Source organism: Schistocerca nitens, chromosome 2, assembly GCF_023898315.1.
Source record: "Schistocerca nitens isolate TAMUIC-IGC-003100 chromosome 2, iqSchNite1.1, whole genome shotgun sequence".
NCBI lineage: Eukaryota > Metazoa > Arthropoda > Insecta > Orthoptera > Acrididae > Schistocerca > Schistocerca nitens.
The window spans coordinates 1,080,876,409-1,080,899,109 of record NC_064615.1 but is presented as its reverse complement, the minus strand read 5'-3'; positions in this window follow the sequence as shown (position 1 = coordinate 1,080,899,109).

Here is a 22,701-nt window from a genome sequence, read left to right as displayed (position 1 = left end):
TTCCAGACTCTAGCGCCTAGAACAGCTCGGCCACTCCGGCCGGCGCTCGTGCAGTTTGGTGCTAAAATATGGCACACGGTGTTGCCAGAAGGAGCACAGTACTTCGAGTTCTGACCACTCCCTAGTATAACAGTTGCTCCTCATATTGTCCTCAACGTGTAAGAATCGAGATTGCAAAAGAAAGGAAGACTAGGGTTTGGCAGCGAGTTTGTTAGAGACGGAGCTGATGTTGTGATTGGGAAAGATATCGGCCGTGTCGTTTTCAAACGAATCATACCGGCATTTGCCGTAAGTGATTTACAGAAACTTCTGAAAACCGAAATCCGGATGGCCTGACGAGAATATAAATCGCTGTCTTCGAGAACGTGAGTCCAGTCCCTGACCTCCACGTCTTTCGGCACGACATAGCATGAAGTATCCAATTGCTTTCTAAAAAATTGGTGTTCTCATTCCCATTGGCAATAAAGGCCACCAGATTCATGCTGGTGGCGACTGATATGTATGCTCACATCACAGTAAGTGTAAGAAGAAAGACTGGTTCTTATCACATTGTTGGCTGGGAGACTCTACGGTGAACGTTCAGGCGCCTACTCAGAACGGGTTTCCTTCCTCCATGCAAATGGTCTTTTTCCTGTTGTGTCATTGTCTTAAGTGTCCATTAAGTGTAATTGATTGAAAAGGATTTGTGTATAGTACGGTGTCACTATCGCACTGTGTGATGGCGACAGAAGGGAGAGGAATAAACCTGAAATCTACACATTGCCTACTCCTCTCGAAAGGCCATGTTTAACGCCTCATCTGACAGCCGAATCACCATCAACAGAGCTCCGTACCCTCACTCCATGTGGCAGTCCTGAAAGGTTCTGAATCTACACCAGGGCATTGGCCCAGAATATTGTGAACAGGAACCTGTCACGAGGTATAGTCGTCATGAAATACACGAAATGTATTCGCAGTTGAGAATATGGATCACTCTAGGCTGTATAATGGAATGACGACAGTGAAAATTAGTGCCGGACCGGGACTCGAATCCGTATTTTCCGCTTATCACGAGCGGTCGCCTCACCATTTGGCTATCCGAGCACGACTCACGGCGAGACCCAAAATTTCATGTGTCGTCAACCATTTGTCTACATTCTTTATTAGAACATACATTATGTGTATTCCTCTACTGGGGACACATCTTACTCGAACGTCACTTGCCCGGTGTGGTCGAATTAAATATGATATTGAAGTGCCTGTGTTTTTCCGAATTACGAAGCAAAATTTCTTCTTTTACAACCTGTATTCGAACCGGCAACCGTTATCGAGTACCACCGCACATAGTGCCATAGCGATCTTGGTGTCTTAGAAGAAACATACCTTCCCTTTTATTTAAAAAAGAAATCAAAAGTTGTACCAAACAATACTTTGTCACAATTTCACTCCCATATATAGTTTCAAAAAAGTATGTATTTTAAATCTGTTTTCTTTGTTAGTTTACAAGATTTTCACAACTGTCTTGTCCCATTAAGTTGTTGCATTGCTGGTTGGCGTGTCCCTGGTGGACTTGTTATTGTTACACCAATGACTAGTCAATGATTGACGTCACTGAACATTCTGCTATTACTGCTTCTCTGCTGACAGCACAATACCTTCACTTCCTTCTATAGGTTTCACCTTTAATGTGTAAGTAGGCTGTTTAGGTTCTTATATTGGTAACGCCGCCGCCACGTAGCGCTCTGTACGAAAATCACTGGCTGTGCTGTGTGCAGTCTGTAGCTGGTTGGCATTGTTGTAATATTCTCTATCGTAGTGTTGGGCAGTTGGCTGTTAACAGCGCGTAGCGTTGCACAGTTGGAGGTGAGCCGCCAGCAGTGGTGGATGTGGGGAGAGAAATGGCGGAGTTTTGAAATTTGTAAGACTGGATGTCATGAACTGCTATGTATATTATGATTTTTCAACACTATTAAGGTAAATACATTGTTTGTTCTCTATTAAAATCTTTCTTTTGCTAACTATGCCTATCAGTAGTTAGTGCCTTCCGTAGTTTGAATGTTTTATTTAGCTGGCAGTAGTGGCGCTCGCTGTATTTCAGTAGTTCGAGTAACGAAGATTTTTGTGAGGTAAGTGATTTGTGAAAGGTATAGGTTAATGTTAGTCAGGGCCATTCTTTTGTAGGGATTATTGAAAGTCAGATTGCGTTGCGCTAAAAATATTGTGTGTCAGTTTAGTGTTGGTCAGAATAGGTAAAGAGCGAAATGTCTGAGTACGTTCAGTTTTGCTCAGCTGTTTCAAAATCAAATAACGTAAGGGATTTACCAACACTGTAATTCATAAATTTTTCTATGGGGACGTTTCATATGTCGACCCTTAGCCGAGGATACCTCACTGGAATCTTATGATTTTTTCTTGTAGTTTGTGTAATTAGTGTACATTTTGTTTATTGCTAGCGCGTAATTGTAGAGAGAATCTCCTTTGTAGTTGCAGTCTTTCATTGTTGTACAGTAAAACAGGTGTGGCACGCTTGTAAATTTGCACCAAGTATTTCGCAGCTACGCTTGCAATTAACTAGACATTATTTTCAGTGCTATGTTAATGTGTTTTCCTATTTTTCCTCTTCAAATTGTGCTTTTCTGTGTTGTCGTATGAAATATTGTGACAATAATGGCGTGTGAAAAACGTAATACTAGGCTCCAAAGTAAACTTAGAAATGACAGTGAAGACGAAAGCAGTGTGTTAGCGCTACCGTGTAATGAATTAACTAATGTTCAACATAGTAATTTGGTAATAGTGCATAGGGAAATGGAGCGGGCGGGAAATAATGGTGTAGACAGTGAAACAAGTAGTGAACAGGGAAGCATTATCGATCGATCGATCGGCAACAGCCCGCCTCAGGAATCGGGAATGACAGGACACAATCTTGCAAATACTGCAGATTCAGGTTTTGGGTCCTCACCGTTTTCTCAAATAAGTCAAGACACATTTTCTGCTTGTCAAAATGTGAATGTTGCCGGTGCAAGTTCACTGCCGAAAAGCACTGAGGAACATGTTTCAGACACCAGTGCATTGTTATTACAGTTAATGCAACAAATGGGACAAAGGCTACAAAAGTTAGACACAACGCTTGAACAAAATAAGAAACAAATGGGACAAAATCTTCAAAAGTTAGACACAATGGAACAAAATCTTCAAAAGTTAGACACAATGGAACAACACCAGAGACAAACACAGCAACAGTTAGACACAATGGAACAAAATCAGAGACAAACACAGCAAAAGCTTCAAAAGTTAGACACGACACTTGAACAAACACGTGAAGATTTAACTACTGAGTTACATAACATTGAATCGAAATGTCAAAACGTCTGTAATGACGTAAAAACACAAATTTGTGAGCATTTACAATCTATTTTTTCGCGTCATGAAAATGCATTACAGAATCACGAAGCAGCCATAAAAGAACTGCAAACTATTGTTCATGAAAATCATGAGACCTTGCAAACTAAAATTGACTCAATTGCATCAACCGATTCGGTTACACAACTTGCAAAAACTCAGGAAAACATAAAGAACACAGTAGATACGATTTCAACACAAATGGACACTCTGAAACTTGGTTCAGAAAAACACACAGAGGAAATAATTTCACTATCGGATAAAGTAGCCGAACTTTCAGATCAGTTCACTAACTTATCTACAAAGGTAGATGTTGATCTGAACGACACAAGACCTGTAGCCTTCACGGACACTGAAGAGTATGAACAAATTAGAAAATTCAAACAAAATCAAAATCAAATCAATACACAGTACAAAAGAGAAATCCGCGAAGTACAAGATCAGCTGACACAGGTAATACAAGAATTACATATTTCAGAGGACACTCGCGCTCCAGTATGGGAAGAGGGACATAGAAATACGGAACAACCACAAAATAATAACACAGGACACTTCGGAAATTATGAAAGAAATTTGCAAGGCGCATTGGATTTTGAAATGGAGCCGCCGAAACGAAGTAACAATGAACGATGTGCGACTCGCCGACACGATGATTTTGACTATAAGCTGTTCATTACTACACGTAAATTCAAAACATTTAAGAATTCTGACAACGACATTCATCCACAAGCATGGCTTCATCAATTCTCTCATTGTTTTCCTCCAAACTGGTCATTGGAGCATAGGTTAGAATTTATGTGTGGCTACTTGGAGAATGAACTAGCTGTAAGAATGCGATCGGTCATTCACAATTGTCACAGTGAAGGAGAAAGTTATCATGCCTTCCTCTCAGCGTATTTGTCTCAAGCTACACAAGACCGAGTAAAACATAGCATCATAATGGTGAAACGTTTCGAACAATCTGAATTCTCCAGTCTTGTGGAATATTTTGAAGACATGTTGCACAAGAATCAGTACCTGTCAAACCCATACAGCCCCTCAGAACTCATCCGCATTTGCTTAATCAAACTGCCAGAACATTTACGACATATTATTCTAGCAGGACGTTGCAGAGATGACATTGAAGCTTTTCAGGGACTGTTACAAGAACTGGAAATTGACACTGACAATCGCGGAACGCGAAAACAGGAGCACAACAGTTACAGGTCACATCTGTCACAATTCCGAGATGACAGAAATAATACACGACAAGGCTAATCTTACAACGTAAATCGTGACCAAAACAGACACCACCCGTATGACAACTGTTGGCAGAGTAGTAATAATTACATGGAAAGATCACCTCTCCGCGGTAATGACTATCACAGAGACAATCAGAGAAACAGACAATATGGGAACCAAAATAATTATTATCAAGGGAGAAAGAATAACTTCAGCCGCAACAGTCCACCACGCAGTTACGATTCCGGGAGAAATTCTCCACCACATGACCGACAAACAAGAAACTATGCAAACTACCGACAAAACGACAGACCTGAATTGCATCAGAACTGGCGAGCTACAAACAGGGCAGGCCCTTCTCGTCAAGGTGAATTTGTAGAAGTTAGGTCCCCTAATCCCAATAACGGCGCGCGCCAACAAAGAGACAGACAATGACTTGCACCGCAGGCAGCCACGTGCGCCGGCTGGCTCAGAGAAAAATAACATAGACGCTAACCTTGAGAAAAATTTTAGCATTCCTTACCGACATATAATGATAATTGTGTTGAAGTTGAAACTCTGTGTACTAGGAAGAGTACAGGTTTACAACACATTTCACATGTAAAACCGTTTATTGAAAGATAATCTGCTTTTTAACATTGTCTTTGCCATAGAACTTTTCACTTCACGTTACTAGTATGCGTTGTCACACTTTGAAACTGTTATCATGCAACAATGATTTGAAGTTTGATATCCAATCAAGAACCAAGAGAACTTATTTAAACAGAAATTACGAATGCATTGTTATAGTGAACAGACGACACACTGTTGTTATTTGTACATTCTTCCTTGTTAGTTGCACGATTACGTAACGAATATACGGCTCACATACTTAGAACATTTACCAGTACTGCTAATGAGATTTTAATGTAACATTTTGGTTTACTTGAAACGACATTCTTTATTTAAAGTACTTTATGTGAGATTACCGATGACTTACTATTTGGTTTCTTTGACAGCTAGACGATTATATCACGACGCAACTAATATGTGACACGATTTACATTGTTGCTTTTGCGGTGTATGTGTTTTATATCTGCACAGTTTTTATGAATTAATCTGGAAAGTAAAACATGTTTTAGTAGCAACTTTTGTGGTATGGCTACAATGAGATTACCTTTTCCGTAGCACAACAATACATTACAGCACAGTACTTTCTTCATCACGGCAATAAGTGTAATAACTAAGATATCTATACGCAAAGCATTTCACTTTTGTTTAGGAGGAGGTGAGTACATTGACTTCTGCAGAACTTAGCTTTTGGAGGACGATAACTACGACACTTCCACAGAGATTATCTTACAAGAAGACGCACAGTTTAGCGCTACAGTACACATATTTGAGTGATTAATTTTGTACTTAAAACATTTATTTTTAAAGATTTTTGAATTACAATGATATAAAGGTTTTCCGTGATACATTTCATTCCATTGCTGTAATCTGTAACACCTGAGGGTATAATTACATTAATCCTCAGGGGGGTACACGCTTACTTTGTGTACCATGTGTTTGGCAAGCACAAGAAGCCCTGGCTAATATGGTATTTGCTTATCCAACTTTACACTTCGGTACCATATTTCTCTAACACATAAATTACACAGCTATCTGATCACTTAACTGAGAGACAAACATTTTTTTTTGACTACATCAGTGACACATGTTTACGCAATTACACAGTTGGATAACATCACACTTATGAAATTGTATTTTGTCTGTACTTTGTGAAATGTTCATATTTTTTCGGAACCACTCTGATACTATGAGAGCTTTGAATGATGTATTTGGTATGGGATCACGATTTTTGAAGTACATTTGAGGTAGATGACACTATTTAAATGACCAGAGGATTTTTTTTAGTTTTTGACCTTATTGCAGAAAGCTACGACGTTTTTGAGATTTGACTGAGGTGTTATGATGTTATTTTTACGACTACGATGTGTATTATGCTGTTGGGGTATGTTTATGATCAATAAGATGATGCTACCGTATATGAGGAATTTGACTATGCTACGTATTTATTATGATGAAATATTGAAGAAGTGTCGACGAATACATATATGAATAATGAGTAGTGGTTAGGGACTCTGATTTGTGGAAAAGGATGTTGGAAACCAAGAATCGTACTTTAAGAGTTATGAAATGTGTGTAAATGCGCGAATGTATCACAATGCCGACGAAAACTTTTTGAACACGGTTATATTCATAGCATTTTGTTTCTACACATTTGCAACGCAAATTCTCGACCTGTGAAATTTTTTATATGAGACTGTCACTGTAATGCAAACTGGTGTCGTAAATATTTCAGTAATAAAGTTAAGTGACCACCTTCACATAATGAGTCGTGGGCACCCAGCTGCGCGACAGTCACCTGGAAAAAAGCCATTAGTGTGTGCCTCTCAGAGGCACAGGTGAAAAAAAAAAGGGGCCATTATCCTCGCTATTGACATTCCTTTATAGAAAGAATCGCAAATACGACACGCTCAAACTTGAAAACATATGATAACACTGTGGAGCTCTTAATTTATGATATTTACTGAAATGCCTAATGAAATGACAAGAAATATTTTTATGTCTATACACCTGATTATTACTACTGTCTTTCTAGTTGAGAGATTTTTTTACTACCTTATGAAATGCCATATGGCTAATGAATGATGTTTCATGCCTTCCTCTGTACATATTTGCTCATTTTCTTTAATATCTAGTTTCTGGCTGCACTGCAGCATTGGTTATTATAAAATTTAATAGATGTACTAATATCACTATTTTCTATCTACAGACCCAATAAAGAATACGTTTATGATGTACTTTCCTAGAAAAGAGAGCACAAACAGACATTTCCCTTCACAGGAATTGCATAAACAATTTTTTAATGACTTGGTAACTTTCTTGCAGAGTAAGTTTTTGTGATGCATCACTCTAGTGTTAATATGTGACATAGGTATTAGACATGGCCATTTTTAGTGTAATATTTTTTCTGCTTGAGCTTTGTCATGTTTAGGTATAAGTTATTTCATTTACTGCTGCTGTTTGCCAGGCATAGTGTTACTGAATTTGACTTTGTATTACTCTGTTAAGCCAGTTTTACTACTGATTTATTTTTATTGTTTGCTGCACATTGCCTTATATTAGTTGTAATATTGCATTTGCTCTGCTAATTTATTTTGGTGCTGCTTGCTTTGCCAATTTGAATTTTTTTGTCACTGCTGTTTGTGTTAATTGTTATATATATCTGAGCTCAGTAGATTTAAGTTATCTTAAGAGGGGTAGACTATATAAGAAAGTAACTATAATGATTTGGAAGAAATGCATTGAGAAGCTATAAGAAAATGGTTTGGCAAAAAAAAGTACTGTACAGTGGAGAAAAACTATTTTTGAAAGAGGATGTGAACAAAATACAGAAAGCATGTTTGGATAGGACTTTTTGGAAATAATGAAGAACGAAGGGAGATCTCCAAGAAGTAAAGAAAGTTTTGTCTGCCAAATACTGCAGTAAAACAAACCCTGTCCTTTCCTTGTGTAAACCCACTATGTGTTTGTGTACTCTTGTGTATTTGTCTTTTTCCTGTCTTTATGTGTTTAGCTAATAAGATTTATGTTGTAGAATTTTTCTAATAATATGTTATTTTCTTTGTAAAGATGTTTACACATTATTTATTCTGTTCTGTTTTAATGGTCATGTGTGAAGTTGATGTTTCAAAAGTTATTCTGATCTTTTATGTATATACTTATATCATAATTCCTGTGACACTGATGTATATGTTTACTTCTATTCCTTTTAAAGCCTGTATTACTACAAATGTTATCTGTATTATTATGTTTTTAATGATGTTTTCTGTATCTTTGTAATTGTATTCTCATGTTATAAAATTGTAATTGACACCAGTTCATCAAATTAAGTAACTTGTAAGTTGCATTTGACTGCACACTTTTCTGTTGGTCATAGTATATGGACAATATCTGAGAAGTAGGGACTGACAGTGTTTGCACGTGTGTTAATAATTCAGCAAGGGACTGGATAACAGCATTGCTAGTTCTAAGGACATTTAAAAAAAAATTGTGAGTGCACAAGTGGTGGTTTATGGACTTGCTATATTCTCCGCAAGACTCTTCGATGGTGATTGTGCACCTGCACAGTCGCAACAGATGGCTGCTGGCCGTCTCTACATGGACTACAGTGGGTCTGCATCTTTGATGGCCCACGATTACCATTATCCCTACAAGGACTACAGTGGGTCTACAGCTTTGATGGCCCACTAATTACCATTATTTCTACAAGGACTGCAGTGGGTCTGCACCTCTGGTGGCCCACCAATACCGTAATCTCTACCAGGACTACAGTGGGTCTGTTCTGTGATGACCTACCAAACGATACTCTTCAAAACTTCGAATGACTCTGCTGTGGGTTTGCTCTGTTGTGGCCCATTACCTGTCTGCATGTCAAGAGTCAGCACTGTCTATCGCTGGAAGGACAACACTACTTCTTCAAGACTGCTTGGAAGTCGACTACTTCCGTGTGCATTTTCTTTTGCTGCTTAGACTTTGAGAAAAACACTGCTATTTTACTGTGATGAACGATCAGGACTGTCTTTATCGACTGTGAGAAAATTTTAGCTTTTGACCAACATTGTATCAATAAGTGTGTGCATTTGATTTCTTTGTTATTGTAATTATGATTATGAAAATTTTTTTCAAATCTGTATTGGCCACTGCCCAAAACAATTTGTAAAATTTTTTGTGGGGAGCATGGGGTCTATGTAAGTAGGCTGTTTAGGTTCTTATATTGGCAACGCCGCCGCCACGTAGCGCTCTGTATGAAAATCACTGGCTGTGCTGTGTGCAGTCTGTGGCTGGTTGGCATTGTTGTAATATTCTCTATCGTAGTGTTGGGCAGTTGGCTGTTAACAGCGCGTAGCGTTGCACAGTTGGAGGTGAGCCGCCAGCAGCGGTGGATATGGGGAGAGAAATGGTGGAGTTTTGAAATTTGTAAGACTGGATGTCATGAACTGCTATGTATATTATGATTTTTCAACACTATTAAGGTAAATACATTGTTTGTTCTCTATTAAAATCTTTCATTTGCTAACTATGCCTATCAGTAGTTAGTGCCTTCCGTAGTTTGAATGTTTTATTTAGCTGGCAGTAGTGGCGCTCGCTGTATTTCAGTAGTTCGAGTAACGAAGATTTTTGTGAGGTAAGTGATTTGTGAAAGGTATAGGTTAATGTTAGTCAGGGCCATTCTTTTGTAGGGATTATTGAAAGTCAGATTGCGTTGCGCTAAAAATATTGTGTGTCAGTTTAAGGACAGTCGTGTATAATTGTTCTAAGGGGACGTTTCAAATGATCAGTTACCCATTACACAGGGATGTCCGGATGCTCTGGTGAGACAGTGAACGAGCGGCCAAAATAAAACTGACTCTGAAATATTTCATGCACCTTAAGGTAGGCATCCCAACTTACTTCCTCCACCCCAGGGCGGGACCAAGGAGATATACTGGCCATGCAGTGAACTTGTGACGCTACACTAGTCGGCTTGTCCGCCACACGGGAAATCCGCATTTAATTAAAAAGGTATCCACTAAAGCTCCTGTGCTGTCGAGAACTTGCATGCATTTAAACAAGGAGTCAAGAATTACTAAACTCGTCTGAAATGGTTACTCGCTCCCCTCCGGAGACGGTTGCTGGCATTCGTAAAACTGGGACGCGCAATGCCACATGCTGTGACGTACGTGGCCACGGCCTGTGCTGTACACCGAACGAATTCAGAGATTGAATGCTACTATAGTAGCATGTTGGTACAGTCAATATGAGAGTATAGCGGCAGAGCTTTGGAAGAAACATACGTCGTTCGCTCTACATACTGTTGGATAAATTCAGAGATTCGGTTATTCGAGCAACATTATCCTGCCACGGCCGTAAGGATCATAAAAATAATGTAAGAGAGATTAGGGCAAGTACAGAGCCATATAGCATTTAGCCCTCCCTCAATGCCCGAATGGAATAGGAAGAAAAATAGGTAAGATTGGCGCGCAGTTACATCGATCTACCAAGGGAACCGAGAGCGCTAATGCGCTGCTTCCTGAACTCGGGTAGGCGCGCCGGCTCCGGATCGACTCTGCCAGGCGGATTAACAACGAGGTCCGGTATGCCGGTCAGCCTGGATGTGGTTTTTAGGCAGTTTTCCACATCCCACTAGGTGAATACTGGACTGGTCCTCACGTTCCACCTCAGTTACACGACTTGCAGACATTTGAAAACTTTCGCACTATTCCATGACTTACACTAGACGCATTGAACTGGGGTACACTAATGCTGTCCCAGTGGTTCGGGGTAGTGGCAGGAAGGACATCCGGCTACAGTCTGCAGCTAACACTGCCAAATCAAAAGTAACACTGCCGACCCCGCGTTCAAGCAGGACAAATGTCCCAAGAAAGAAAGAAAGGTGTGAAGTTGCATCCACCTCACAATAGGTCGTATTTTACACATGCAGGTATGGATGCAGAACCGTAAAATCGAAAATATACATTATCCACGAGCAAAGCTTTGGAAACAAGAAGAAAAAGCTTCAGTATCTGCATCTAAATAAGAAAAATCTATTTTAAGCTATATGTTATGTCTTGGATGTTTTGAAAACTAGAATTGTATGTGGTGTATTTCATGAGTAGTACACGATCGAGTTTTGCAAACGAGAGTGTATGTGCACGTAACACGACGGTATTTGTCACGTCTTTGGTTAAGACGATGTGCCATTAACGAAAATTCCCTATTGCTCCAACGCATTCTAACAGCAATTTGAAAAAACCAAACATTAATGTTAGCAGGGCCGGATTCAAAACATTTTCCCTCTACATAAATCAAAGAACTGCTTTATATCTCTTACCCCGATTGTTTATGTTTGGACGAGAAGCTGCTATGTACTCTGTTGCAAAGAAACAGTGCTACTACGTATCACCATATACGTCAAGTATATTTACGACTAAATAGCCCTACAGTCAACTGCCCTGGCCGAAGTTAACAGGCGGCAAGGGTTCCATAGCGACTAGAAAACCGCTACAGCATTGGTCTCTGGAGAGTCGTTATCGAGGCTTTCTGGCTCAGTTCGCAACAAGAACACCAGCAGTACGTTTTACGGTGGAGAGAACTCGTTTTGTGCTGTAGCAGTTTCTACGAGCATCGGAATCAGCAGTCTCTCCATGGTATTTTTTAGAGCACAGCGCATTTGGTGAACCTCCACGATGTCTCACCTGTAAAGCATGGCTTGGAGGCCGTGGAGCGCCCAAGTTTGAGAAGGATGCCATATTTTCTTTAGACAGTGTTTATAGGGCTACATATTTATGCAACATTTCACACATACAGAAACCTAGACACATGTACTGCATGATATGGCATTCATGCACGTCTACTACGATCTTTCCATACTCTGTGGTTCGTAGCATACCCATGCCCTTGCTAGTTAAAAATAAGAATTTAATGGCAAATGTACCTTCAGCAGATGTTTTTACCATCATATTCGGTTTTGTTGTGGTAAGTTGCACGCCACAGAAAATATTGGTAAGGGAAATGATTCCAAGTAGGACTGAATTTTTAAATTGCAGACTTGCCACTTTATTTAAGGGAATATTCGACGCGAGACCGAGAAACGTGCGGCGTGTTTTAATTGATAACACGCATACGTAACAGGGAGCCTACCAATGTTACAGAACCGCATTCTTACACCACCAGCATACGTGTGGGCAAACAACTATAAATAACGCATAAGGACAGTATCAGTAATATAACAGAACACTGGAAAACGAGTATGGTTTTCTTTCTGATTTAAGTAAGAGATATAATAGTCCATGTGAAAAATGTTAATGCTATATTCAGAGTTATTATACTGTCGAGAATTAATATTTAATAGAGAACAAACGATTCCACTCTCGTGATTACTAGCTCATAGTCATTCAAATTAAATTCATTCACAAAATTTCAGTAATTATTCTTACGCAGTTGCTCAGTTAACATCGATCTAACAACTAGTTTTACGTCAACGAATTTCGCACAAAAGTCACCATTAATCAGTTTGAGCCATAGCTCCTCGAACAAAATTATATTAGACGAATACAAAATCTTGACTAGTTGCTCAATGTGTAACTTCACCTTATAATTCGCACAGAAATATATTGTATATTTGTTTACGTGCACTCTGAAGTTAGAGTGGGGCAATTAGGAAACGCAACAGATATACGAGGGTCACTCCAAAAGAAATGCACACTAATTTTTTTAATCCACCTTTTATTATACAATTTTAAAAGTTTTACAGTGTGTAGATACACCTTTTAGGAACAATATTTTCATTTCTCCACATAATTTCCATCCCTCTCAACTGCCTTACGCCATCTTGGAACCAGCGCCTGTATAACCGCACGGTAAAATTCGGACCAACCTGTTGGAGCGACTGTTTGGCAGCGTGCATAAGGGAGTCATCATCTTCAAATCTTGTTCACGAAGAGAGTCAGTTTCCCAAAGAGATGATAGTAATATGGAGGCAGGTCAGGATTGCAAGGCGGGTGTTTCACTGCTGTCCACCCGAGTTTTGTGATCGCTTCCATGGTTTTTTGACTGACATGTGCCCATGTGGTTTTGAATTTTTTTCTTGGGTGAATTTGCATGATGCCACTCCATTGATTGCCTCTTCGTCTCTGGTGAAAAATGATGGAGCCATGTTTCATCGCCTGTCACAATTCTTCCAAGAAATTCATCTCCACCATTCTCGTACTGTTCTAGAAGTTCGCTGCATACCGTTTTTCTTGTTTCTTTGTGAGCCACTGTCAGCATCCTGGGAACCCACCTGGCACAAACCGTTTTTAACGCCAACACTTTCAGTATTCTGCAAACACTTCCTTCCCCTATCCCAACGCAGCATGATAATTCGTTCACTGTGATGCGTCTGTCAGCAGTCACCAATTCGTTAACTCTCTGCACATTGTCTGGAGTGTGTGCAGTACGAGGCCTGCCGCTGCAAGGACAATCCTCAATATTGCCGTGCCCGCTTTCATCACGTAACCTCCTTGCCCACCGACTAACTGTACTGCGATCGACAGCAGCATCTCCATACACCTTTTTCAACCTCTTGTGGATGTTTCCCATTGTCTCGTTTTCACAGCACAGGAATTCTAAGACAGTATGTTGCTTCTGACGAACGTCAAGTTTAGCAGCCATCTTGAAGACATGCTGTGACGGCGCCACTCACGGGAACAGGTTGAACTAAGTTTGAAAACAAGCGGGAAGGATGTATCTACACACTGTAAAACTTTCACACATGCAGAATGAAAACTGTATTTTTACAAAAATAGTGTGCATTTCTTTTGGAGTGACCCTCGTATTTACTGTTGTTATACGTGTTCTAATTATTGATCTAATCATGGCAATTGCCGAAACGAAGCTATAAATAAAGTAATATAGGGTGTCCATAACTAAAGTTCCAGTTTAAAAACGGTTTAGAATGAGAAATATTGCTCAGAATGACGTTAAATTTCAACAACGTATTATTGCCTCGGAGGAAGCGTCATGGAACAAAAAAAATTAATGAAAATTTGATCAATATACGAAGAGACGCACGGCGCGTGGCTGTTCCTCAGTTTCCGTCCGAGACTCCTTATGTGACTGTCTCCAAAAAGGACCGCCTGTTCCTGGTTAAGGTCTTTTACAACAACGGTGAGTGTGTACCGCTTGCCCTGCGGAAGTTCCGGATACTCAAGGGTATGAGAACACGCACTGGTCCGACGTGTGCTAGGGATCTAGAGAACATGATTACAGAATTGGAAAAGACAGGTTCTTTTGAAGTGCAGTGTGCCAGAGGGAGGAAAGGAGTTGATCAGACGTCTGTCGCAGACGTGGCCGCAATATTGAAGGAGGGGTCGAGCGTTGGAGTGCAAACATGCAGTGCGCGTCGAACTGCCCGAACACTGGACATGCCTGCGAGCACGGTGCGTAAAGTCCTGCGAAACATCCTGCATTGCTGTCCATACCAAAACACCCACGTTCGGGAGTTTTTTCTTGCTGATCTGCCGGAAGATAAGCGATCGTATTAAAAAAGTAACGGATCAGATCTGTAAGATTTTCTTACGTTTTCTTTCTCTCCCTTTTATTAAAAAAGTAACGGATCAGATCGCTAACATTTTACAGAAACATCACGTCAGACCGGTCTTTAGATCAACAAAGAAAATAAGTCAAGTATTCCGATCTGTGAAGGATACACGCCCTCCTCTATCGATATGTGGTGTATACAAAATTCCATGTACATGTGGTAAAGTTTATATTGGAACTACTAAGAGGAGCGTAAATACACGGCTAAGAAAGCACAAAACTCTTTGCCGACTAGGAAAAATACAGAAAGCAGCTATAGCAGAGCATGCTCTTCAGTCAGGAAACAAAGAAGCGAAGTTTTCTGAAACATAAATTTTATCTACAACGTCAAATTATTATCCACGACTATATAGAGATGATGATGATGATGATGATGATGATGATGATGATGATGAGGTCCCATACTCCGAGGAGTGTAGGGTGCGTTCAGGGAGACCCGCACCGCTGTACTAGGCAAGGTTCTAGTGGAGGTGGTTTGCCATTGCCTTCCTCCGACCGTAATAAGGATGAATGATGATGATGACACAACAACACCCAGTCATCTCGAGGTAGAAAAACTCCCTGACCCCGCCGGGAATCGAACCTGGGACCCCGTGTGCGGGAAGCGAGACCGCTACCGCAACAGCATGAACTGCAGATTATGTAGAGAAGTCATTGAAATTGATAAGCATCAGGATAATTTTAATAGAAAAGAGGAGGCAATGAAACTTGGCGACATATGGACAATAGGTTTGCAGAATCGCTAGACAATTTTCTCTTTGACAATATGATAATCGATAGTTAACTTTTATCTTTGATAAGGATTATCTCTGCTCATCACATGTTACTTCGACCACGCCCCTTTCCTACAGTATATATGATGCACTCGGACGTCCGACCAGTCAGTCGGCAAGACTCAGTAGAAGACCGTCTCTGAAGATGTCCAGCGCAGTCCTGGACGAAACGTCAGGAACGGAAGAGTTCCTTGGACCACGACCTCACATCCCGAAACGTTTACCAGCAGCTAAAAGTTTTTTTGTTCCAAGACGTTTACCTCAGCGCCAATAACATCCTGGTCAGATTTGGCATTGTTCTGAGCAGTGGTTCCCTTTCTACAGCGTTTTGAAACTGTAACTTTAGTTTGGACATCCTGATGTATTAAGCGATCTAGACGGCTTCTATTAACAAACACCCAAGGTATGTAAATACAACAGAACTGTTCCGCGGCAGCAGTATAATATTCTGCAAATTTTCAGCTGGCTACTTTATAGGTAAGGATCACGTGTCAGTTGAGGGTTATCTGGCAAGGGAAATTTAGTGTTGTTCTTTTTGTGGTACACCATTTCCCTGCACTTCCGACAGTTCGAACTTCTCAGCAGCAATAGAAGATCTAAATTTTCACGGAATGTGAAAGCAGCAACCTGCAGCTGGAGTCGAGAGAGTTGGGGAAGGAGGGTTCACACAGGTGGGCCGCGCGGGGTCAATGACCGCGGGCCGCCAAACTCTGGTCTGCTCGCTGCATAATTTATGAGGCACGGGAGATCCAGGCTCCTGCCTGCACCCGATACCCGCGGCCGCGCCCCGCCTTTGCCGGCGAACACTGTCTACCAATTGCCTTTACTCCTAAAGGCTCTGCTCCCCTAATAAACGATTTTAAGCCGCGCATTCTGCTGACTTGGTGATACAACGTCTAGAAGAAATTTCTTTTTTGCGGGTTAGCACCGACAGCAGTAAGCATGTTTCCTAGAAAGTATTCCCTATTTTAATACAATATTTTGACCTTAAAGCTGGCGGTATGCAGACAAAGGTAATCGAAATTAAAACTACATCAAATGAAAGTCCAGAAACAGTATCAATATACACTCCTGGAAATTGAAATAAGAACACCGTGAATTCATTGTCCCAGGAAGGGGAAACTTTATTGACACATTCCTGGGGTCAGATACATCACATGATCACACTGACAGAACCACAGGCACATAGACACAGGCAACAGAGCATGCACAATGTCGGCACTAGTACAGTGTATATCCACCTTTCGCAGCAATGCAGGCTGCTATTCTCCCATGGAGACGATCGTAGAGATGCTGGATGTAGTCCTGTGGAACGGCTTGCCATGCCATTTCCACCTGGCGCCTCAGTTGGACCAGCGTTCGTGCTGGACGTGCAGACCGCGTGAGACGACGCTTCATCCAGTCCCAAACATGCTCAATGGGGGACAGATCCGGAGATCTTGCTGGCCAGGGTAGTTGACTTACACCTTCTAGAGCACGTTGGGTGGCACGGGATACATGCGGACGTGCATTGTCCTGTTGGAACAGCAAGTTCCCTTGCCGGTCTAGGAATGGTAGAACGATGGGTTCGATGACGGTTTGGACGTACCGTGCACTATTCAGTGTCCCCTCGACGATCACCAGTGGTGTACGGCCAGTGTAGGAGATCGCTCCCCACACCATGATGCCGGGTGTTGGCCCTGTGTGCCTCGGTCGTATGCAGTCCTGATTGTGGCGCTCACCTGCACGGCGCCAAACACGCATACGACCATCATTGGCACCAAGGCAGAAGCGACTCTCATCGCTGAAGACGACACGTCTCCATTCGTCCCTCCATTCACGCCTGTCGCGACACCACTGGAGGCGGGCTGCACGATGTTGGGGCGTGAGCGGAAGACGGCCTAACGGTGTGCGGGACCGTAGCCCAGCTTCATGGAGACGGTTGCGAATGGTCCTCGCCGATACCCCAGGAGCAACAGTGTCCCTAATTTGCTGGGAAGTGGCGGTGCGGTCCCCTACGGTACTGCGTAGGATCCTACGGTCTTGGCGTGCATCCGTGCGTCGCTGCGGTCCGGTCCCAGGTCGACGGGCACGTGCACCTTCCGCCGACCACTGGCGACAACATCGATGTACTGTGGAGACCTCACGCCCCATGTGTTGAGCAATTCGGCGGTACGTCCACCCGGCCTCCCGCATTCCCACTATACGCCCTCGCTCAAAGTCCGTCAACTGCACATACGGTTCACGTCCACGCTGTCGCGGCATGCTACCAGTGTTAAAGACTGCGATGGAGCTCCGTATGCCACGGCAAACTGGCTGACACTGACGGCGGCGGTGCACAAATGCTGCGCAGCTAGCGCCATTCGACGGCCAACACCGCGGTTCCTGGTGTGTGCGCTGTGCCGTGCGTGTGATCATTGCTTGTACAGCCCTCTCGCAGTGTCCGGAGCAAGTATGGTGGGTCTGACACACCGGTGTCAATGTGTTCTTTTTTCCATTTCCAGGAGTGTATGTTCGAGACACTTTAGTAGGGATAGTAATAGAAAAGAAAGAGTATTTTCACTAATAAGAGCACAGCGGACAGATGAAAGGAACAGATTATCTATTGATTCGGTCGAAGGTATTGTTTTTGTAAAGTATAATTTTAAAAACTTCAGTTGTCTGGAATTTTTTGATTATATTTCAAAAAAGCTAAATGTTTTGCACATGATTAGTTCTTCAGAGAAATATAACTGACTGCTGTTGATTATCACATTTAACATCGTATGTGTCAGAATTTAAAAAAAAAATATTAATATATATGCCTGTGGGTATTACAAATAGCATTTAAATTTGAAATTTACATAATTTTTTTCATTGAGCGAAAATGTCCTACATTTTTGACAAATGTTCTACATTTTTTTACGAATGTGTCCTACATTTCCATTAGATGACCGTACCTATGATATGCTCCATCAGGTTCTGATCAGGCGAATTTCGTTGCCAAGACATCAACGTGAGTTCACTATCAAGCCTATCAAACCACTGCAGCACAAAAATAACAATACGGGAATTGTCAGTCCGCCTTCATGCAAAACACTTTTGTTATTTATTTATTTATTGCCCAAACTAGTTTCACTGACAAATATCGCCATCATCAGTGGGTTCTTTAATGCTAAAACATTCAGAAATAGCGTAGTTATAAAACATTGTAAACCATAATTGCATATGTACTGCTGGTTTTCTAAATATTGTTTTCTGTGCATACTTTCTTAATACCTTATTTACTAGAGGTCACAGCATGGTTTTATGTCTGTTGTAGCTGTGTGCTGCATACTTTCTGTGTTTTTCTGTTGCCGTTATTCTCGCCATACTTCATATCATCTGCAACTGTGTTACCACCTGTTAGAAAACAAGTACGAAATCGTGAATTTATGTGAGCGTATTGTTTACTAACAGCCGCTCATACAGTTGCAGGACATGAGGTATGCCGACAAAAACGGCAACAGAAAAACACAAAAAATATGCAGCAAACAGCGACAACAATCTTGAAACCATCCTGTAACGTATAAGGTACTATGAAAGTATTCACAGAAAACAATGTTTAAAAAACAAACAGTACCTATGTAACAATGGTTTATAATGTACAGGGTTATTACAAATGATTGAAGCGATTTCACAGCTCTACAATAACTTTATTATTTGAGATATTTTCAAAATGCTTTGCACACACATACAAAAGCTCAAAACGTTTTTTTAGGCATTCACAAATGTTCGATATGTGCCCCTTTAGTGATTCGGAAGACATCAAGCCGATAATCAAGTTCCTCCCACACTCGGCGCAGGATGTCCCCATCAATGAGTTCGAAAGCATCGTTGATGCGAGCTTGCAGTTCTGGCACGTTTCTTGGTAGAGGAGGTTTAAACACTGAATCTTTCACATAACCCCACAGAAAGAAATCGCATGGGGTTAAGTCAGGAGAGCGTGGAGGCCATGACATGAATTGCTGATCATGATCTCCACCACGACCGATGCATCGGTTTTCCAATCTCCTGTTTAAGAAATGCCGAACATCATGATGGAAGTGCGGTGGAGCACCATCCTGTTGAAAGATGAAGTCGGCGCTGTCGGTCTCCAGTTGTGGCATGAGCCAATTTTCCGCGGGCTTCGCGTGAAACTTGCCCGCACGCGTTCAACCGTTTCTTCGCTCACTGCAGGCCGACCCGTTGATTTCCCCTTACAGAGGCATCCAGAAGCTTTAAACTGCGCATACCATCGCCGAATGGAGTTAGCAGTTGGTGGATCTTTGTTGAACTTCGTCCTGAAGTGTCGTTGCACTGTTATGACTGACTGATGTGAGTGCATTTCAAGCACGACATACGCTTTCTCGGCTCCTGTCGCCATTTTGTCTCACTGCGCTCTCGAGCGCTCTGACGACAGAAACCTGAAGTACGGCTTCAGCCGAATAAAACTTAATGAGTTTTTCTACGTATCTGTAGTGTGTCGTGACCATATGTCAATGAATGGAGCTACAGTGAATTTATGAAATCGCTTCAATCATTTGTAATAGCCCTGTATTATAACTATGCTGTTTCTGTTTTGCATCAAGGCGGACCCACAGTCCCCATATTGTTGCTTTGGATGGAAGCATGTACTCAAGGAAGAGTTATGAGATAAAATTATTGTCACTGTAGCACAGGCACTTATCTCATCAAGGACGCTATGACCGTTAGGAAAGACGACAAGTGTGGAGAGATTCAGGTGGTTCCCAATGGTGTTCATGTAGTCGAGAGCTGTCATTGTGCCTTCGATTACTACCACAAGTCCCACGGAAACCAAGGTGACTGTCCGCCATAGGCTATAGCATAACACTGACAACACTGAACTGCTTTGTCTGAGGTATGGTGAATGTTTCGAGCAGCCGTTCGGCTGTATGACGTAGTATCCGTTTATAACTATCCATCTTGTCGCGTTTTGATTATCCACTGTTCAATATCGATGATAGCGTGCTCACTGCAGTCATAACTGACGATGTTGAGTCAACATGCGAACATGTATTGGCCGTCTACTGCAGAACCCCTTGGTCAATAACGTGAGCTAAACGGTGTACCCCGAAACACTCGCGCTGCTCCGAAACATTTTCGCCTGCATCAGCACTTTAAGGTCAGATCTACAACAGACTGTTGCCTATCGTGTTTTACAGATCGACCAACCCTGCCACCTCCCAACTTTCCCTAGATGTTCATCACAGTGGGATGCGAACAGTCTAACATCTTCTATAGTTCAGAGATGCTCGTTCCCAGGTGCTGGGCCTTAACTGTCTGTCGTATTTCATAGTCACACATTACAGTGGATTCTCCACTTGCTATTCGTGTCGTCGCTAGAAGGATTCCTCACTCACCGCTTCTCTGCTTACACACTTTCCTTCCTGGGTCACATGCTCGCAACTCCTCTACACAGCATTTGGCCCTAAGGTGGGCAGTGGTCATAATGTTTTGATCCATCAGCGTACATTAACTCGCACAGGGTGCGGTAGCTAAGACATGCCACCCCAAATGCAGGGTGTTAGGGATATAAGTGCAGTTACTATGTTCATTGATATATTAATATCTACTCACTTTAAGGTCCGCAGCTTGTGGTCATGCAGTAGCGTTCTCACTTCCCACGCACAGGATCCCGGTTTCGATTCCCGACGGGGTCAGCGATTTTCCCTGGCTCGAGATGACTGGCTATTGTGTCGTCGTTATCGTCATCATCATCATTATCATTCTTTCCCATTACGGTCGGAGGAAGGGAATGGCAAACCTTCTCCGCTAGGACCTTGCCGAGTCAGCGGTGCGATTCTCCCGCATCGTCCCCGACCCTCCTCGGAGTATGGGACCTCATCATCATCATCGTCATAACTCACTTAAGGGTGTGTGTTGTTCTCAGTCGGCGTCTAACAGTCTTCCCACAGACATATAATTTACTACCTGACTTTTTCTGCACTGTCGTAACTGTGCCACTATGTAGACTACACCTGGTAGTGTAGAATAACGTTTTGCATCCACGTGTCCACCCTTCCAACACCTGAGCTCCGGGGCAGGAGAAAATAAACATTAATAACTTGCTATTGTCACTTGTACTTTAGGTACACACCAACCTAAAGACATACTACCTCTAATAGCTGTAATAACCAGGTCTATTCAGAAAGTGAGGAAAGGTCGTTCGTGAAATGGAAACCACTGTGAAAATCCGATGAGGCTTGTCACAGATGTTTTGGGCAGTGTTTCTAGTATGCACGTCGATCGCATCAAGACGCTCTTTTCAATAGTGAGCGCACTGTGAGCGAGTGAGGGTGCCAAGAACAACGATGTCTCCCGTCAAGTAGGAGCGCCCGCTGAGAGGCTTCGCCTTAATGAATGCAGCCCACCTAACACAACTGCCACGCACTTCCTTCTTCGTGGCCATTATCAGCCGCGCTCTGCAGGGGCAGTGAAGACGTTCCTGCAGCCTTTTCAATGGGAAGTGTTCAGTCATCCACAACACAGCCCTAATTCGCTCGTCCTGAGTCTCTGTTCACCTGAAACGCTGGATATGAAGACAACACTCGGGCGCAGGCTATGCGCTATAGACCAGCGTAGAGAATTATCGGAAAGCACAGGCGGCTGCCTTCTATGACGATGGTGTTGGAAATTTGATATAACGCTCCGACAAATGTCCAAGTCAGAGCGGCGACTATGTAGAGAAGTACCTGGAAGGTGTAGCTAAATGTGCAAAGAAAACAGTTTTGATTTTCACTGTGGTTTCCATTTCGCGACCTATCGTTCCTTATCTTCCGAACAATCCTCGTATTAGTCAGCCAACGAAGTATACTGATATGATGTGTCCACACATGAATTCTAATTTGGCCTGGGTTGGCCATGACGACGGTAATGAATTTGTAAATTGCATCACCCAGCTCTTCGGATGCATCGACCACCCATTATCTTTGAATTTCTGGAATTTTAGTATGGACAGGAAGTGATTCTGATCAAAATCCTGTCCGATCCTCGCACTGGTGTTGTCACTCGTTTCCGATACTTGCACGTCTGCTGAGTGTCCTGATCTATCTTGCTGATAACTGTGATGTGCTACCTCTGTATCACAGTGGAAGTGGCATTCAGCATTCACTCTTCTAAGTGGGCTGCAATTATTGGAGCTATTACTCGCTGTTTCTGCGTG